This window comes from Amphibalanus amphitrite, unplaced genomic scaffold (assembly GCF_019059575.1).
Source record: "Amphibalanus amphitrite isolate SeventyFive unplaced genomic scaffold, NRLGWU_Aamphi_draft 000016F_arrow, whole genome shotgun sequence".
Taxonomy (NCBI): Eukaryota; Metazoa; Arthropoda; class Thecostraca; order Balanomorpha; family Balanidae; genus Amphibalanus; species Amphibalanus amphitrite.
Genome location: NW_024881512.1, coordinates 1,847,961 through 1,867,212, shown reverse-complemented (window position 1 = coordinate 1,867,212; position 19,252 = coordinate 1,847,961). Strand labels below are relative to the sequence as shown.

General features: G+C 57.6%; 1 protein-coding gene across 5 annotated transcripts in view; it reads right to left on the bottom strand.

The window, feature by feature from the left end:
• Nucleotides 1-19,252, bottom strand: part of LOC122386648 (transcriptional enhancer factor TEF-1-like) — a 72,852-nt gene that overhangs the window by 47,560 nt on the left and 6,040 nt on the right. For 2 of the 5 annotated variants that reach the window (XM_043376067.1, XM_043376049.1), the window contains exon 1: nt 4,687-5,024. The exons of 1 other annotated variant lie outside the window; for it this stretch is intronic. The gene's annotated coding sequence lies outside the window, so the exon portion shown is untranslated. Of the gene's footprint in view, nt 1-4,686; nt 5,025-19,252 lie in introns of those variants that run through there. 2 more of the 5 variants (XM_043376073.1, XM_043376082.1) reach the window with 1 other exon arrangement.

Below are 19,252 nucleotides of genomic sequence, written 5' to 3'. Positions count from 1 at the left end.
TTGTCTCGCCCGTTCCTCGCCGCGTCCCATAACACGCCGGTGGTGATTGCCACTTGCACCTTACTCACTCACGTGATCGCTAACGGCGATTCAATATAGCATACATGATAAGAGTCAGGTGTCTCACCACCTGCAATGTGCCTGGGGAGCAGCTCACCCCGGTGTGATTTGCTCAGTGTATGAACCTGTGACTTTCTGTACATTTATCTTGTGCCCGGCCAACCAGGATGACCTCCTCTTCCGTACCTACAATGGTTCTTTCCACCAATGTCATTGCTTGCCTGGCCCCAGTCATTGACGTTTCTTAGCCTGCCATGCATTTTTAGCCCTATATACTCTTTGCTTGCCTGGCATCAGTATTGATGTCCATGGCCTACGCCCAATGCCCTGTCGCCCTGACGCCATCTTGGCGGGTCCGACCAGCCATAGCGTGATCGTGACGTCAGCTCTACGTGGCACTTCCAACGCTGGTAGCGCCGCGGGCGGCGGCAGCAACAATAGCTACTGATGGTCACGTGGTTGCCAGCGGCGCAGGCGCGGGCGTGTGACACTTGACCGTCCTCCGCACCGGGGGCGGCCGGGTGACTCATCCGGCGTGACGTCAGCTGCCCTTGAAAAGGCCATGACGGGCCTGTGGCCGGCGGTCGGACTGCCGTTGATCGGGGGTGTTGCCTTTCACCGGTCTGCAGCGGACCGACTGGGGGTCAGGTCACTGCTGGCAATTTTTGGCGGTCCTTTGGCGTCTTTCAGCTACGCAAGAAGGAATCGGCAGACGCAGACACCTGGGCGAGCGAGGAGGGGAAGTCGAGACCGTGTTTCCGCCAAAAGAGAAAACAACCAAGGTAGGTGGTAGGTAACTACACCTGCGCTATCTACATCAGCTGCCCCGCATGACACTAATGGGACCGTATTAGAGCCGGCGATAATCACGGAACATTAGTGTCGGGGCAGACTGCGGCGGGGCAGACTGCGGCGACCCCTAGGAAGAACAACTAGGGAGAACAACATTCGACAGATGGCAGCACTAGACGAGATAATCAGGCAATACTTTAATATTAATGGGAAAGAAATCATGCCAATGTTTGCCCTCACCAAGCATGTTACCACGACAATGGAAGAATGTAGTGTAGTACCCCTCCCCGGGCCCGCCGCGGGCTGGCAGCGGCGGCCGGAGCCGGTCCGACCTTTGGCCGGCCGGGTCAGGTAACCGGGACGGCCGCGCCGCGGCGCCGCGCCCGGGCCGGCCGGGAGACGGAGTCGGGTGCCCGCCGGCGAGCCGTCGGCAAGGGCGCGGGGCACATTAGTCGAGTTGAATGTTCACTGTTCAGTCTTGAGTGCGAGTGATGTATGTGTGAATCGATATGTGAGCAGCAAAATCCAACAAGAAAACAAATCCGTGAAAGAAAGGCAACGCTGGCAAACATCACCACCATAGTCTTCCTACGCCGAACGAGTTCCACACCAACGTGCATCAGCGAGAGTAAAACTAGGATCCTAACAGACCCACCCACCGCCCCACCGTCACCCCATTCCTTCCCAAGTCTCCTTCCCCTCCGCTCGGGGCGTCTTTCAGCTACGCAAGAAGGAATCGGCAGACGCAGACACCTGGGCGAGCGAGGAGGGGAAGTCGAGACCGTGTTTCCGCCAAAAGAGAAAACAACCAAGGTAGGTGGTAGGTAACTACACCTGCGCTATCTACATCAGCTGCCCCGCATGACACTAATGAGTTCTACCGTCTCAGTCAGTTGCGCCGTGACAGGTCGGCTGAGACTGGGCTGGGCACGCTGTGCACAGATAAACGGAGCTGTGTGTGTAAGGGGGGGGGGAATTAAAGAAGCAGATCTCACGTGCTTGGTAAAACTGCCTATACCGGCAAGAATACACCAAATCCATCAGCCTCCGCCCTCCCCATACTCCGTTAAGGCGGCAGGCATTACTAAGGATGATGCCCATAATTGATATGAATGAAGCTGAGCCCGGTAGCAGGAACAACAAAAACCATTTGTAATTTGTCTGGCATGTGCAATTAGGACATTTTGTAGCCATACCCAGCAGCCAACTACCCGTTCCAACGCTATCATCTGCGAACCGCTCCGAGCCCTTTTAATCAGCATCAGTCTTGTGCGGAGCGGTAGCGCTTCTGTCCGGGGGCCGGGTCCCGACCCCGGCTGCAGCCGCTGCCAATGGGCTGTATCGGCCGCCGAGGACCGCCGCCGGCCACGGCGCGGCGGCACGCTCTCCGAGGCATCCCGGGCAGCGCTGGGGCCGGCCGGCCGGCTGTCCGGCTCCCACGCTCGGTCACGGCCCGGGGCGCGCCCCCGGCTGCGGCGGGGGCTCCGCGGCAGCACTGGCGCACGGCACGACACGGCGACGACGTCCGGCGGCCGGCGGGGGTACTTGGGTCGGTGCGGCCGGCGGGCACCGATACGCGGCCGCGGCTGGAGAGGCCCGCCAGCGCCGGCGGCCGACCGTCCTCAGCCGGGCGGTGCACGCGGGGACTGAGCTGCACACACGGGGATAACATCAGCGGCAAAAGCTAAATAGGTACGACGTGGTGACCGCACAAGACCCACATCTACGGATCAGAAGCCCGTTTCGAAACTGGCTTCCGACAGAAATGAGCTGAGACACAGACCGGCGGCGGCCGAGTTACCAATCGTCGGGAATCCGGGAGAAAGGCCGTGCGGCATTTCCGGCGCGTCGGGACCGTCGCCGACGGAATCCTGCGCCGGACTGGAGCGGCGCGGGAATGCCAGGAACGGCGCAGGCCCGATCGGCGCGGGAAGCTAGTTATACGTCACCGGCGACGGCAGGCGAGCCGCTCCGCTCCCTTTGGCTAATTAGGTTCGGAACCGGATCACACCACGACTTTATCCAACAATGGAGTCTTCTTTGAAAATCAGCCCCGTAGAGCTGAATTCAATTTCTAATTCATAATCAACCTATGCGTTAATTGTGTAAGTGAAGAGGGGCCGAACTGTCCCTAGTTTAGGTATAGTTACTTGAAACAGGCATGCTCTTGTACGAAAAGATAACCGGCTGTGAAATCTTGGGATCTCAACAAAAATCCTAACCTTTTTATGTGGGCGAGGATGGATGACATGATTACCTATGATTAATATAACGAGGCTTGAAATGATCTCACGCATGTCAAAGTGTTTTTATTTTAGGCAAAATAAAAACACTTTGATTTAGATATTTTTGTCTTATATATTTATTTTGCCTAAAACAAAAACACTTTGACATGCGTGAGATCATTTCAAGCCTCGTTATAAAAGTCCTAGAGCTAGAGTCCCCATGAATTTAAGATCCCATTTGAGATAAGCTATGGATGCATCAATCGAGTTTCGTTTATCAACGTTGCTAGCAGCGATGAAGGAATAAATAGCAGGGCATGTTAACCAAACGTTAACCCGCGCGGGGCTGGGGTCTCTAGCCGAACGCGCGGGGCTGGGGGGGGGGGTAAATTTTACCCCCCCCCTGTTATCTCCCGAACTAATGGTCCGATTTGGAAAATTCAAACGCCAATCGAAAGCTCTCATCACGAACTACTAAAAACATGTCTTAATTTAAAGTTTGAGGTCAAGGTCAAGGTCAGGTCAAGGGTACAAATTGCAAGTTTCTACAGTATCGGCCTTGCACCATAGTTGCCGAAGAATGGAGTCATGGACTGAGACTGATCGCCCAAAACGTGTTCTTAGGCTACCAAGACAATATTCGTTGCATACAATATCATTCAGAGGTCAAGGTCAAGGTCAGGTCAGGTCAGGTCAGGTCACCGAAAAACAAAATATAGAAAAGGGCATGTGCGACACATGTGTTATGGGTCATTTTACTCATAGAATTCAATAGGCACACTCAATAAGTGATATGGACCACCTCTGGATGAATTTCAGGTCGAGGTCAGGTCAAGGTCAGGTCAAGTGAGGTCAAATTTTGAAGTTGGTTGTTAAGGCCTAAAAAGGTGTCTATCTGATGCAGTTTTCACGGCGAATCGAATGGTGCCATTTTTGTTTCCGTACAATGTCTAGAACTTCCAAAAAAGTCATTTTTCAAAAATTTTGTGTGTCGTGACGTCATAAAATTTTGAATAACTCCCACATTTTTGAACCGATTCTTCTAAAATTTGGTATGTAGGTGCACATAGACCACTTCTCTGACATATATTCCGGTTTTTTCGATAGACTCAAAATTTTGGATTTTATAATGATTTTCCCAAAAAAATCAGTTTTTTTGAAAAAATTTAGGCCAAAATCCAAAATTTTCAAAAAACCGAGATAGCCATTTGATAGACAAAGTAAAATTACGTATAACCTTTTTTGTTACGTCTTGATTCCTTTAAAAATGAAGATGTTAGCGGCGTTTGAACTTTTGCCGTTTTTGAGACGAAAATGGCGAACATGACGTCACTAAAACGTCAATTTCTCAAAAATTTTCCGACGGATTTCGCTCAAATTTTCAGGGAACGTGTCAAATTGATGTAAGAAAAGGTACTGAAAGTTTGGCGGCGCTGCGCGCCGCCGTTTTTGAGATATCGCAAAAATTCGCGAGGGGGGGGGGTAAAATTTACCCCCCCAGCCCAGCGCGGGTTAAGAAAGGCAGCACACGGTACTATCAGTCAAGCAGGGTCCAATCCACTCGAGGCTCCCGGTCCCACTGCCCTCTCCCAACAGACAGTGTTCTGACCTGTACCTCCGTCCCGCAGGGCTGGCGGGGAACCGACCGCGACACCGCGAGATGCCGGGACTGTCCCAGTCCAGAGGTTCTGGCCGGCTCAGTGCTGAGTGAAAATCGGCTCAGTCCCTCCAAGCCACTGACACGAAGGCAGATGTCACCCGGAGCGCGGCCACTGTCCACTGCCCACTCGGCCGACTTCTGTCCGTACCCGGCCGGGACCGTGCTGACGCGTCCACCGCCGACGGCCCGCCCTCCGTCCGTCCACCCGTCTGTCCGCTGTCCTCCGTCCGTCCACCCGTCTGTCCGCTGTCCTCCGTCCGTCCACCCGTCTGTCCGCTGTCCTCCGTCCGTCCACCCGTCTCTCCGCTGTCCTCGGCCGTCCGTTCACCGTCTGTCCGCTGTCCTCCGTCCGTCCCCGGTCCCGACTCAGCGCGTCAGCCCGCCACCGCCGCCGACCGACGACTGAAAACAATTATTTTTCCCCAATTACCGGCTGGTCGTTGGGCGATGGCCGTCGGTCGGTTTTTACGCGCGCGGTGCGGCCGGCTCGGCTATGCGGCCGCCGCTGTCGCCGCGTGCCGCGCGGTCGGCCGACGGTCCGCGGATGCCGGCGCCGCTCCGTCGGTGGGGCCGCGTCCCGGACCGAGACGCCGCCGGTAAACAATGGCCGACGGCGGCCGTGGGAACGGCCGACCGGCCCAGATTGGTCAATGGGGATCAGATCAGAGGCAGCATCGGTGGCCAGTATCGCTGGTCAGATCAATGGTCAGGTCGGGGGCGGCAGTCGGGGAGCACCATAGAAATAAACACCCACACCGGACCATCACATCTGGTCAGCCCACGGGCGCTACGGTCTGACCACACGTTCTCACAGGTTCCAATGCGTCGCTCTAAAATCGAGTTTGTCCTGCATTTGACCTAGGTATATCCCATCCGGTACGGAGGACGGCGCCTGTCGGCGTCCGCGCCGGCTCGGGCGCTCCGACCAGCAGTCCGCGTCCTTGCCCAATGCTCGTTTGAAGCGCCGCCGAGCCCGAGACGCACCTGGTCGGCCGGAAATAGCTGTCCAGTCGGCTCCGCGCCGTGGGCGGTCACTGCGGCCGGCGAGGCGAGCAGCGCGTGCAGCCGGCCGGCCGGCGCGGCGAGGAGCCTGGCCGACGCGCGGACCCGCGGCGGTGTCCTACCCACCGATACGAGACTGTGAAACGACGCGCGGACACGAGAAAACACTCAGCATCCAGTCAGAGGCCGACAACCGAAACTGATAATGACAATGCCCGAAGAGCGCAACCAAACGACGGACGGAGGCCACAGACGGTTGCTCCAGCACAGCACCCTTACACACGGCGCCGCGGAGTGCCGCTGGGCGGCGTGAGTCAGAGCGGCTTTCACCGCTGCCAGCGCCGGTCAGCCACCGACCGGGAGCGCCACTGCCTCTCCGGCCGACGGAGCCCCCGCTGCCACTGGAGGGAGGAGCTGGGACGGCGAGCGAGCAGCCCGACCCGCGGAATCCGCATCCGCATTGTGATGATTTGAGCTCAATGAAAAGTTCGGTTCGAGAAACTCTGAACAAATTAATCGGTGAGTTCGTAAGGGGCGCAATACAGCGAAAGATGAAAATTGTCCTTAATATGACATCATTGTGGCAGGTTATTCCAGTCATCTGACTTTCGAGACAGATTAATTGATCGTCAAAAAGCGCAGCTCTGGCCGGCCGGAGCCGCCCGCCGTCTCTGCAGACCGCTCTCCGGACCCGTCAGACGCCTCCCTGGCTGGGCCCTCGTCGCCGGGCCATCACGGTGTCGCTGTCGGGCCGCCGACAGCGACACGGACGGCCGGCCCGCCAGTACGACACGGACGGCCGGTCCGCCAGTACGACCGGCCCGCCAGTACGGCACGGCCGGCCGGCCCGCCAGTACGACACGGCCGGCCGGCCCGCCAGTACGACACGGACGGCCGGCCCGCCAGTACGACACGGACAGCCGTCACGACGGTCCCGCCCGCCGGCCTGTCACGCCTGCTGCCCGACTGTCACACTGTCACGGCGACCGTGGTCGAATGAAAGGCGGGTGGGGGGGGGGGGGGGCTCTTTGGACGACTTCAAGGGGACCGTAGTAGCCCGATGAATGGTGAATTCAGATAAGTGTCTTAATGAGTTCTTATGCTTGCCTGCACGCCCACTTAAACACACATCTATTGAACAATCCACATCCAGTGGGAAGGCACGATTGCAAACCTTCGACAGTTCGGTAGTGGGCATTCACCAGCGATCGTTGGAAGTGTCATGAACTGCCCTCACCCAGCGGCAAGCTATAGGTATAGATAGGTAACTACATACCTACATGGGATGGCATTGGTAGAGCCAGAATGTCTACAGCCCATGCGGTGTGCGCGGCAAATGAGTCCAGTCGTGCACGTAGGTACATGCTGCAGGCTTCCGATCTTAACGTCCGAAGAATGGAATCGCAGTTGGTGGCGGCACTGCACCGGCTGCACCGTGGATGGACGTTTCCTGACTTGCGCTCGTTTCCAGCTGGCGGCGACACCTTTGCTCGCTGCCCAAAACAGGGCCGCCGCTCGACGCCTAAAAAATCTCGGCACAATTCCTCGACACGCATTGCGACGGAAGTCAATTCGCAGTTTGCACAGGACAAAGTGATTACATGTGCCCATTTGCATAACTTGCCTTTGCCATGCAATGAGCGGCGTTCGAGCCATGAGGCCCGGCCGTGACGGCCGCTGAACATGACTGCCCGAGAATGCTGTCCTTGGGGAGGCTGTGCAGTTCGACGGTGGCCAGCCAACCCCTCATCAGCCATGCATGCTCCATCTACCTACGGACAACGGCATGCGTATTATAGAAAATATACGAGCGACTTCAATGTCATCAACGGCGGCGGAAATAGGCATAATGACTCAATGCTGATATAGTGCGCGCCGTCACGATCCGGGCCCGGCCCTTGGATTAAACCCGCTGAAAGGCCTGAAAGGGCCGCGGACACCGGCAGCTCCGTGTAATCCACCGCCGGATTTCTTGCGGAATTTCAGGCGAAAGAGGCCCCGGTTCAACAACGCCGCCCGATTCGAGCCGGCCAAGTGACCCCCAGCGGCTGACAGCCCCGGCGGCCCAGTCCCGTCCAAACGGCCGATGCCCGTCCGTCCACATTGAAGGCGGCGCCATCCAATTGCCGGCCGCCGCTCCATTGCGCCGGGGTCCATAAATTGTGTGATTTTTTAGGGGCTGTTATAATGGGTCGGCGGTGTATGGAGCGGCGGAGGCTCACACCGACGGCGACGGTCGATCGGACACGACAAATTCGACGGCGGCACGGCACGCCGCTCGGGTCCCCGCCGCCGTGACCCGTACCCTGTCCGCGCCACCGCCGTGACCCGTACCCCTGTCCGCGCCACGGCCGGGACCCGTACCCCTGTCCGCGCCACCGCCGGGCCGGGACCCGTACCCCTGTCCGCGCCACCGCCGTGACCCGTACCCCTGTCCGCGCCACCGCCGGGACCCGTACCCCTGTCCGCGCCACCGCCGTGACCCGTACCCTGTCCGCGCCACCGCCGTGACCCGTACCCCCTGTCCGCGCCACCGCCGGGACCCGTACCCCGGCGCTACCGCTCCCGGGATAGGTAGCGTGACGGTCTCCGGGCATCACGACACGTAATGGCACCCCATCTACGGGATAATACGGGCGGCGGCGCCCCGATCCCTGCAGGCAGCACACAGAGTCGAGACACCGCCGTCATACATCACTTCGCAGGGGAGAGTAAATCTTCACCGGCCAACATGATTGCATTGATTAGGGTGACCGCTTCTATGAGTATGATGCACGATATCCCACAGGCCGTGCTTCAAAATAGCAGTCAAATGACCTCGTGGGTCAGCGCCGCTCCCATCCATCGACTTCCACCGCTTCTCAGTGAGATGGTCACTGACTCCCGCTCCGTGACTTGAACTCCAGCTCCGTGACTCGGACTCCCGCTCCGTGACTCGGACTCCCGCTCCGTGACTCGGACTCCAGCTCCGTGACTAGGACTCCCGCTCCGTGACTCGGACTCCCGCTCCGTGACTCGGACTCCAGCTCCGTGACTAGGACTCCCGCTCCGTGACTCGGACTCCCGCTCCGTAGCTTGAACTCCCGCTCCGTGACTCGGACTCCAGCTCCGTGACTTGGACTCCCGCTCCCTGACTTGAACTCCCGCTCCGTGACTCGAACTCCAGCTCCGTGACTCGGACTCCCGCTCCATGACTCGAACTTCCGCTCCGTGACTCGAATTCCCGCCCTGTGACTTGGACTCCAGCTTCGTGACTTGAACTCCCGCTCCGTGACTCGGACTCCAGCTCCGTGACCCTGACTCTCGCTCCGTGATGCTACCGGCCGGCGGCGGTGCGCAGTGGAATACTACCGGCCGCTGCAGCCACGCCGTATAGCCGGATACTCGGCGGTCGGTCGGTCGGTCGGTCTGCGGCGGCCGCCCTGCCGCCGACAGCAGCCGGCCGCGCCGGAAGACCGCCCGGCACGGGCGTGTCTACTACTGAATCACGTGAGAACGCGTCAGCTCGGGTGTGCCGGCTCTGCAGACACCGGCCTGGGCGGAGGCACCGTGGGCGGCGCCGATAGGGTGGGCGTGCTCCAAGGACCGCCACCACGGACCTGCCGCGGTCGGACCGACTCCGTGAGACGGCTACGTGAGACGGACGGCCCGGCTCCGTGAGACGGCCGGCCCGGCTCCGTGAGACGGCCGGCCTGGCTCCGTGAGACGGCCAGACCGGCTCCGTGAGACGGCCGGACCGGCTCCGTGAGACGGCCGGCCCGGCTCCGTGAGACGGCCGGCCCGGCTCCGTGAGACGGCCGGCCCGGCTCCGTGAGACGGCCGGCCCGGCTCCGTGAGACGGCCGGCCCGGCTCCGTGAGACGAACGGCCCGGCTCCGTGAGACGGCCGGCCCGGCTCCGTGAGACGGCCAGACCGGCTCCGTGAGACGGCCGGACCGGCTCCGTGAAACGGCCGGCCTCGGAGCTGCGGTGGCCAGGATATCAAACACACTGCACGACTACTGACCAGTGACGGCCTCAACGACCAGCGAACACAATGATGAACACCGATATCGGCTGATCTCCGGGAACGCCGGTTTGCTGACTCCATTCCCAGAGCCGATTCCTGTCTCGGCGCCAGTGAGCGGCTCGTTGGTGGCCGCGCCCCAGCGGCGGGGAGCAGCCGTTCCGCCCTCCGCCGAGCGGCCGAAGTCGCAGAGCCGAGAACGGCCCTCGTCCACACCAGCCGCGCCGTGACCCGGCCTCAGAGCGAGCGTCATCAGCGCCCAGTGCCCACCGGGCGGCCGGCAGCGCCGCCGGACCAGCGAGACCAGAGAAACCCCGAGCCGCCGCCGACCCGACCAGCTGGCCCACGGCGCCCCGCCGGGCCAAAACGACCCCAACCCACCGCCGAAAATCGCAGAGGGCAGGGCCCGGAGAGACCCCCAACACAGTTCCAACCACGCATGCCGGGAAAGAACATCGGCACGAAAGGCACTGCCCGCCGGAACGGCCATTTAAATGCAAATCAGGTAAGTTCACAATACATATCATGAGAATTCGAGTGTTTGGCACGGATGCTACTATGCATCAGTTTGGTGAAGAAGTGAGGTTCACCACTGGCGGATACAGAGGGGGGAGGGGAGCATTTGCGGCAAATGCCTACCCCTGCACAGCGCCCGAAATCGGCGATTTTTTTTCTAGACTTAAATGAAGCCTGAACAACCTTTATTCGGAAAAGTTGATTTAAACTACACAGCAGTGCGCAAGTAATCGAAATCCTATGATTCATTTGGAATTTGGAGAAACTTTTTTGGGTATCCCTGCGCCGTCAGACCGCCTTTCTGAATCCGCCAGTGAGGTACCTACACGAGCACAGTACCTAGCCTCAAGCCTGGCTACCATCACATTAATTTCAACGAAAGATAAGCATTTGCTAAATACCAATTGGAACCCAGTTTTCATTCCTAATCAGCTGTGGGACCTTGTTTGCTGTAAAGTTATTAGATACTTCATAATTCATTGATTATGCACCAAAACTGAGACCGTGTACCATACTGTTTAAATTACCATCCTCTCCCCTCCCCACCAATCGGAGGGTAATCGGAGGGGTAAATAAGAGCGTACGGAGCTAGCTAGGAGCTGACGGACTGCCGCTCACGCACGTAAGGGTACCGGATGTGACGTCACAGTCCACAGATAAACCGTCCACCTATGTAACGACGAGGTATCGGCTGAATGCCGAGCGGCCGGATCGGCATGCCACCGCATTTATTCCGTCAATCGGTCTGATGGAATTGATCTAATCACTGTCCGTATTAAGTATATATCAAACGCGTTTGATAAACTATCGCTTCCTCCAATATCACACCAGTTTGATAGTTCATATCGCAATCGTCGAGCCGTAACTACAGCCATTATAAACGGTCTAACAGGTGCAGAGTAAGGCCATCCCGGGTAAAGCAGAACCAACGGCACCACGGGACGAGATCGACGAATGCATTGGTCCGGATCGTCTGTCTGCAGTGATTTGCAGAAGTTATTGTGCAGCTAGGGATGTTATGTAACTAACAAGCAGGCTTCGGACATCTATTGTCGAAAAGTACAGTTGCTAGCCAGCCGCCCCAGACGGCGGCGGCGCTCGAATCACCGCGACAGGGGCTCAGCCTCCTTTTGTACCGAACTTGGTACCTACATACTACCTACCTGGCGGACCAGACCGGCCGTAGCCAAGGCTCAATAGACTGCCACAGCAATTTAACGTCAACGGCAACCAGTCGGCGATATCGTCAACAACGGTCAGCAATACCCCACCAGCCGATGCGGCCGTCCGCACCACCGGCACCATCCTCCGCCCCTCCCCATCCCGGCACCAATGGCACCAGGGCGCCGCGCGCTGCACCGGCGCAAAACCTGTTTGGCGGGGCGGCGCGGTACTATTTCAGATTTACCGTTGGCCTGCAGACGGCCGGCACATGAGCGCTGAGCGGCGCGGCCCTGCAGCCAGCGTCTCTGCGGCGGCCGGCGGCGCGCGCTCAACGGGGTCAGAGCGGCCGGGGAGCTGCATCAGTCGGCACCGGGTCCACAGAGCCACACCGGGGTCCGCGGAGCCACGCCGGAGGCCGCAGAGCCACACCGGGGGCCAACAGAGCCACACCGGGGGCCAACAGAGCCACACCGGGGGCCGCGGAGCCACACAGGGGTACGCGGAGCCACACAGGGGTCCGCGGAGCCACGCAGGGGTCCGCGGAGCCACGCAGGGGTCCACTCGGCCTGCACCGGGCTTCTGAGAGCCGGACTGGGTCCAGGAGAGCCCAGCAGCGCCAGCGACCACCTGATCAGGCAACCAACGGTAGGTAGGTATCCCGGTGAGCATGAAAGGGACCCCGTCACAGGCTTGTCGCCAGGTATCGAAGAATGGGGTACCCAGAACCTGGTGGTGCTTCCCGACACAATTAATTTGCTCCGACGAAAAAGAACCGCTGGACTGGACATTTTGCCACCTGTGCACCGTCTGATGCGGTGACGGGTCAGTCGGCCGAGTATGGTACCGAGGGACTCCGGGACGAGCACCGATACACCGCCGACTGGCTCACTGGCCACACAATTACGGGATATACGGCAGAGGAGGCGACACTGATTGGAGGTGCACACACCGAGGGGAAACTCGCACGGGAATGTCCCTTATTCAGCGCGGCACGCCGTGCTGTGTGATCCCTGTATAACTAGGTGTACGGTGTCGCTGCGCGCACCTTGATTATGCTATTGAGGCAGCTTCTTTGTACCTATGTACAACCCGCCTGCCAATGGAAATCCCTGAAGATGGCATATATTACGAGACAGGGCGAGAACTAATTGAACTTATTTGATAACTGACGCTGAGGTTATTCTTATGTAACAGTTAGCCAGTGTGTCATTACCAAATAAGCGGGAGCGTTTGCTGGAAAATGCATGCAGCGAAATTTCATTCAAACATTCAGTTCAAAGAGATAGACTGGTAAAAATAGGCACTGCAAACTGCAAACACAATTTCGGCTGCTAAGTGCTAAATGAGAACCATGCTGTTGTTGCGATCAGCCTTATAACAAATCTGTTGGTAAATGATGCAAGAATGAAATAAGACGATGGCTTTGTTCATACCGACGTCAGAGACAAAAAGAACAGATACCCACCTACAGACTGTGTGGGAGAGCCGCGATTGAAAAGCCGATGAAGCGAGGCTGATCGATGACTGAAGGGCAGATGAGCTCCGAACAAGTCGGCCGTCTCACTAGTACTGACTGGACCGAGCGAGCTTCCTCGCCCAGCCTTGCAGCCGCGCGCCGAGCCGTCGCACGGCACTCGCACAATCCATGGGGTTCTATTCGCGGCCCTCTTCTGTGCGTCAATGTCAGAAATTGGCCTTTTCTGGAGGCGCCGAGCTGGTGGAGCTGCGGCTCCGCCGGTCCGGGGATACACCCGCACCGAGCGGCGGCCAATGTGGCGCGGCGCGCCGGCCGCTGCCGCCAGCGGTTCCCGTGGCACTGTAGTCGCAGAGGACAGAACAATTCCCCCTGTAGGTACACCGATCGTCCTCACCGGTCTGTACCGCCGGCCGCCACCGCGCCGCGGCCGCCAGTCAATTATTCAGCACAACGGGGCTTGCGAGGCTCAGTCCCCTGTCAATGACCAGCTATAAGCTTCATAGTTGGGTACCTACTCAACCAAAGTGATGACGAAATAATGTAGAGGTTGTTGATTATAGCTATAGTGAGCCGGTCGGTTGGCCGGCTGGCGGCGCGCTGGCCGCCGAGTTGGGTCTTGGTGTGCGCCGCGGGCGCTAGTCACGTGACCGTGACTGGCCCGAGGTCGGGCCGCTGATGCGGCCGGGAGTCTGGTCTGAGGCGGTGACCGGTGCGGACCGGTGCCCGTGCTTACGTGCTACGTACGTGCTTACCTGCCGAGACGTATAATATAAGTGAATACGTGATATCTTACAGTGGTGGCAGCGGTTTCGTTCTCGCGCTTTTCGGACTGTGTTGCCGTACGATTGTGTGCGCCGCCTGACACCTTCACGGCGGTGTGCAAGTGCGAGGCCGTGTTTTTGCTGCAGCGGCGCTACCACCTCGGCTCGGCCACTGTCGACGCTACTACCGTGCAGTGTGCACGCTGCTGGCGTCCTCGTCTGCTGGCGTCCTCGTCTGGTGACGCTCGTCTTCTGGCGTCCTCGTCTGGTGACGCTCGTCTGCTGGCGTCCTCGTCTGGTGACGCTCGTCTGCTGGCGTCCTCGTCTGGTGACGCTCGTCTGCTGGCGTCCTCGTCTGGTGACGCTCGTCTGCTGGCGTCCTCGTCTGGTGACGCTCGTCTGCTGGCGTCCTCGTCTGGTGACGCTCGTCTGCTGGCGTCCTCGTCTGGTGACGCTCGTCTGCTGGCGTCCTCGTCTGGTGCGCTGGCCTGCTGGCGCCTGCGCTGCTGACAGCTGCGCTGCTGGCGTGCTGGTCTGTTGGCGTCTGCGCTGCTGGCGTGCGGATCTGCTGACGTCTGCGCTGTTCCTGGCCAGTCATCCATCACCTTGATAAAGCTAAGTCCTCACTGTTATCTATTTTTTCTTGTGTGTTTGTGTCTGTTTGTGTAGGATAACTTTCAGTGACTGCCGGTGTCTACTCGCATATATCATGCCAAATTCTGAGAACATGAAGGAGGAAGGTGTCCTGCGGGATACAGAGGTTGGGGTGACTGCGTCGAGTGTGGGGACGATAGGACAAGCGGCGTGTCCTGTGGGGCCCCCAATGTCGAGTCCAAAATATGGCGGGGATGGCTCATTTTCGCGATTTGTTGCAGACTTTGACACATTTGCATCAATGTATTCATGGAATGATGAGTTCAAACTCCGTTTCCTCCCGCTCTGCCTGACGGGAGTGGCAAGGGATGCTTTTGATTCCCTGTCGGAGACCCAACGAGTCACGTTTCAGTCGGCTATCATAGCCCTTCGTGACTTGTTCGCCGGACCAAATTCACTGGATGCGCACGCTGAGCTGAGTAAACTGCGGTTCGACCCTCGCGGGTCCTTGGATTCATTTGTGATACGGTTCAATTTGCTGGCTAAGCGGGCATTTCCTGGGCAGGAAGTTGATGCAGTTCGCTTCAACTACTTTTTGTCTGCCTTGCCCGATTTGTACCAGACCGAGATCATTTCGGTAGGAATAACGTCTTTCTCTGGCGCTGTTGAGAGGACTCGCAATATGTGTCGGGCTGAGCGGAGGCGTGCAGCGGCAGCCGGTGGAGCAGAGGTTGAGGCTGCCGCGGTGCGGCGGGTTGATTCACGGGAGTCGCGAGGGGCGGAGACTGAGCCAGTAACTCGGTCGATGCTGAGTCAAATTTTGGACCGCATTACAGAGTTGGAGAGGGAGGTTAAACAGGGTCAATCTCGGGCGGGTACTGGGTCGCTGGGTCGTCCTGCTGCAGTCAGAGGCAGGTCAGCGGGACAGCCGATCCGTGCGTGCTTTGTATGTGGCTTAACAGGTCATTTGGCCGCGGCTTGTCGGAGTCGGGATAAGGCATGCTATCGTTGTGGCAGGGTGGGGCACTTGGCGGCGGTGTGTGTCTCCCGGTCGGGAAACGCCGCAGGGGATCCAGGCGCAGGGCCCGACAGCCGGGGTCCCCAGACAAGCTAACTTTAGTGGGGTCAACGGCCCGGGAGGTTAATGTGGTAGCAGATGTTCCCGGTCCCAGCAGGGAAGGTGTAGAGTCGATGCCAGAACCGTTGCCTTCCGTGCCCTTAAATGACGACCTTTCATTTGAGGCTGCAGTGGCTGGTGTACCCTGTAAATGCCTGTTAGACACGGGGTCGTCCATCAGTATCCTTCACAAATCTGTGTTTGACACGTTACCGCGTGTTAAACTGTGCCAGACAGCAACTCGTGCCAAAACTGCCTCGCAGAGTCCCCTTCCATTGCTTGGGAGGGCTGTGGTGTCTGTTCAGATAGGTCCGGTGAGTCGTGCTGTCCCTGTGTACGTGTCTGACAGCACAGAGGTGCCGTGCATTTTTGGAGTAGATTTCCTGAAGTGTTTCCAGCCATGTGTAATTGACCTGCGGCGCAGATGCCTCGAGTTGTCCGGGTCAGAGTCTGTGAGAACAGTTGCAGCAGAGATGACGTCAGTGGGCACTGTGGTGTTGGGAAAAAATGTGGTGGTGCCTCCAGGTTGTGAAATGATTGTACAAGGGCACGTACACAACTGTGATTTTCAGGGGCAGGCGGTTGCTGAGCCAGAGTGTGATCGAGCTGGTGTTGAAGTGGTGCGAAGTATCGTTGAAGTGTCTGGTACGTCTGTTCCTTTGGTCATACGCAACACCTCTGATAATTATGTAACCGTGGCTAAGCATGACAAATTAGCAAATTTGGATGTCGAGTTCCAGGAAGCTTCGCTGGAAATGCAGCTAGAGGAGGGCCAACAATCGGTTGATTTTGACAAGTTGGTTGATTTACAGCACTCAAATTTGACAGAGTCTCAGAAACACGCTCTGTTCCAGGTATTGAGAAAATACGAAAACATGTTTGACGGTCACGTGGGCCTCACCGATGTAGTGATGCATGAAATTGACACTGGTGACCACCCTCCGATTCGCCAAAGTCATCGCCGCATTCCCCCTCACTTACACGATACTGTGAAGGCACAGTTGGATGAATTGGTCAGTCAGGGAATTTTGGAAAAATCCGACAGCGGCTGGTCGTCCCCGATTTGCTTAGTGAGAAAAAAGTCCGGAGAGATTCGCATATGTGCAGATTTGCGTAAGCTGAACGCTGTCACACGCCTCCCCGCGTACCCTGTGGCTCGTGTGGACGACACACTGGAGGCCTTGGCTGGCTCTTCTGTTTTCTGTGTCTTGGACATGAACTCTGCCTACCACCAGATGCCTATCAGGCCTGAGGACCGAGATAAAACTACGATTACAACACCATTTTCGAATTACAGGTACACCAGAGTTTGTTTTGGTCTCAGTTCAGCCCCATTTACCTGTGCTAAAATGTTGGATATTGTGCTTGGTGATTTACGGCCTCAGACCTGTGTGAATTATTTTGACGATATTGTCGTTCATGGTGCTGCATTCACAGATGTGCTAGAGAAGCTGGATGCGGTCCTGTCTCGTCTGTCTGCCGCCGGGCTGACGTTGAACTTGTCAAAATGCAAATTTTTCAGAGACCAAGTGACGTTTCTGGGGAACCGAGTGTCCCGTGAAGGACTGTGCCCAGACCCTGACAAGGTGGCCACGATATGTGCGTGGCCTGAGCCGCGGACAGCGAAGGAGCTCTCCAGTTTCCTGGGCCTCGCCTCATTCTGTAGGAAATTTGTGAAAGATTTTTCAGAGATTGCCGCGCCCCTGTTTGAGATTTCCAGCCCGGATAACTTTCAATGGACTGACGGGGCCCAGGTGGCGTTCGATCAGCTTAAGACAGCACTGGCCTCGGCACCAGTTGTCGCGCTCCCCCGCTTTGGGCCCGATGCAGGTGACTTTACGCTAGATTGTGACGCCAGTGATGTAGGGATAGGGGCAGTGCTGATGCAGCAGCAGAATGGGTTAGATCGTATCATTGCGTTTGGAAGCCAACGCCTGTCAAAATCTCAAAGGAATTATTCCACCACCAAGAAGGAACTGTTAGCTTGTGTTGTATTTGTCCAACATTTTTCGCATTATTTGCAGGGGAAAAAGTTCAAACTACGCACTGATCACAGCAGTCTACAATGGCTGATGAATTTCAGAAACCCTTCTGGCATGTTGGCTCGCTGGTTGGACATATTGGGTGGCTTCTCTTTTGAGATTATTTACAGACCTGGTTCGGAGAATGGAGCTGCAGATGCGTTGAGCAGGAGGCCGTCTGACGCTGTGGACGCCGGCTGTCAGACCGAGGAAGTGTCAGCTGCCAGGTGTGACCGAATCACGAGCAATGACTGGTCGTTAAGTTACATTCAGGCGGAGCAGAGCAGAGACGCAGGTATCGCGGAGATCACCTGTCATTTGTCGGCGGGCCGGCGTCCGACGCGGCGTCAGGTGTCCGTCAGCGCCCGTCCACTGCTGCGACAGTGGCCGCGCTTGCGGCTGGTGGAGGGTGTCCTGTTCAGGGTCTACAGGCGGCGCCCGCGGGGTGATGACCGACTTCAGGTGGTGATTCCTCCTCAGCTGGTTTCTGGCGTGCTGACGTCACTGCATGCCGGCTCTACGGGTGGACACTTTAGCAGGGAGAAACTCCTCTCACAGGTGCGGCTGCGGTTCTGGTGGCCCACAGTGACAGCTGACGTGAATGCATATTGTCGAGGATGCGAGCGATGCTGTTCAGCCAACGCTCCTGTCCCGCAGCCGTGCGCTCCGATGGGGGAATTGAGATCGTCTGAACCGTGGGAAACGGTGTCCATTGATTTTCTCACGAACTTGCCTCCCACAGCACGCGGCAACAAGCATCTCTTAGTTTGTACTGACCATTTTACCCGTTTCTGTGACGTGTTTGCATTGCCTGATATGTCTGCGACGACCGTTGCTACAACCTTGGTGGAAGGTCTCTTTTCGCGATTCGGCTGTCCAAAATATTTACACTCAGATTGTGCCGCGAACTTTCGCAGCCAGGTTGTGAGCGAGGTGTGTCGCCTAATGGGCATTAAGAAAACCAACACGTCAACTTCACACCCTCAGGGAGATGGTAAATGCGAGAGAATGATGCGCACAATTTTGGGCATGCTGTCGAAATATCTTGATGACAATCATGACACGTGGGATGAGCACTTACCTCTGCTCATGATGGGATATAGGGCACAAGTACACAAATCGCTGGGGTATAGTCCATTCTTTCTCATGTTTGGACGTGAGCCGAGACTCCCAATTGATGTTGAGATAGACGTGCCCCGTACTTTTAAATCTGCCTCCATCACAGCGTATGTTGATCATTTGTGTGCGGGTCTCCGGAACGCGTATCAGGCTGCCATTCGCCAGTCTGACCGGAGTAATGCTCGCAACAAACGCTTGTATGAGCGCAGATTGAATGAGTTCACGTACCGCCCAGGTGACCCGGTGTACGTGCTTAAGCGTGCGGCCAGCAGAGGCGAATATTACAAGTTCGCACGTCCTTGGAAGTCAGCAACGGTTGTATCTCAAGTAGGTGACCTCAATTTCAGGATCCGGATGGAGGACGGCGGGAAAATGTTGCTGGTACACCACAACCGACTGAAACCGCGCCCTCTTCACAGATCGGATATACCAGAACAGGACGAGAGCGGGGAGAATGGGTCTGAGAATGTCCCGGGTCCCGTGCCGGGGCCAGTACCCCAGTCCCGTTCTGTGGGGGGTCCCGTGCAAAGTGAGCATGCCCGTGACACTGACGGGTCTGAGAAAGTCCCGTGTCCCGTGCCGGGGCCGGTACCCCAGTCCCGTTCTGTGGGGGGTCCCGTGCAAAGTGAGCATGCCCGTGACACTGACGCGAGTGTGAGTTCCGCAGCCGGTGGTGATCGGACTGATGTGTGCACGGCGGAGTCCGCCCGGGGTGAACGCGGTCCCGCAGGAACAATTG